The sequence below is a fragment of the Anarrhichthys ocellatus genome, unplaced genomic scaffold, assembly GCF_004355925.1.
Source record: "Anarrhichthys ocellatus isolate YVR2014 unplaced genomic scaffold, GSC_Weel_1.0 scaffold36, whole genome shotgun sequence".
In the NCBI taxonomy this organism is placed as follows: domain Eukaryota; kingdom Metazoa; phylum Chordata; class Actinopteri; order Perciformes; family Anarhichadidae; genus Anarrhichthys; species Anarrhichthys ocellatus.
Window position 1 is genome coordinate 4,321,285 of NW_022280066.1, and position 1,234 is coordinate 4,322,518.

Sequence of the window (1,234 nt, forward strand, 5' to 3'; positions counted from 1 at the left end):
ATGGCAACGGTGAGCTGCCAAAGTTCCTTGTTGACAAATGACAGCTCTCCTCTCTCACTGTGTGTGTGTGTGTGTGTGTGTGTGATTTGGCAAGTCCTCTTTGCCTTAAGCACAAGGGGGTGGGTGGGGGGGGGTGGGGGGACAGAGTAAGAGAGAGCATTGTATTTTGTATGCAGACATGCATACAGTATTCAACACACACACACACACACACATGGTGATTATGTACTATTGTGTAGTACAGAGATTCCCAACCAGGGTGCACTGGTACCTCAGGAGTACTTCTGCAGTTGTCGGGGGGTTCGAGAGAAGAATGCAGAGTAGCCAAACGTATTTGAAAAATTTGAAACGATGATTTGATTTGGAAAAAAAAAAAAAACACGTACAAGATCCGCTGACATGCATCGCAATTGGGTGAGCGAAAACTAGTGAGCAGGGAAAAGTTAAAGTAATACATCCATCGGGAAAACGGTTCAGAAAACAATAATGGTAAATGGTTGATGGATGGCAAAAACTAACGAAGAAAAAAAAAAAAAATGAAAATCGTATTTTAGTATATTAGATCCCGATGGCTAGGCATTTAACTAGTAAACTAGAAGTATTGGATTAATGGTGAAATAGCCGGGAGTAAGACAAATGACTGAAATAAGTAATGGAGACATTATTCCATCGTTAGGTTCATGTAAGGAACAGATCTGCCTGAACATAACTAGTGCAACTGTGTGAAAAAATATTGAAACAATTATCGACTTTTATTAATTAACATCCATTTGCAACATGACAGGTGGTGTTGATGAAGAGGATTACTTGAGTTCATCTGACAGCGCTTCGGGGCTACATCTGATGTTGCGGACCACTGATGTAATACAAACATCATAGTACCTCAAATGAATAGCAATGCCATACATCCACCTAAAATGAGGCACTGTACATTTTCATGTCTCTTTTAAAAACAGAGTAGTCCAGTGACATGCTGTGGTAGTGACAAATGTGAAGTAGAGGCAGTTAAAAGGTGTGTGTGTGTGGGGGGAGGCTGAGCGGCAGGATACATCCCCCCCCCCCCCCCCCCCGTGGCAGAAGTGTCGTGGAATGATGATCCTCCATCCTCACCTCCCAAAAGAGCTGTCAAGATGTTCAGCCCCGTGATTTAACCTCCCCTCTTCATCACTCTCTCTCTCTCTCTCTCTCACACACACACACACACACACACACACACACACACACACACACACAC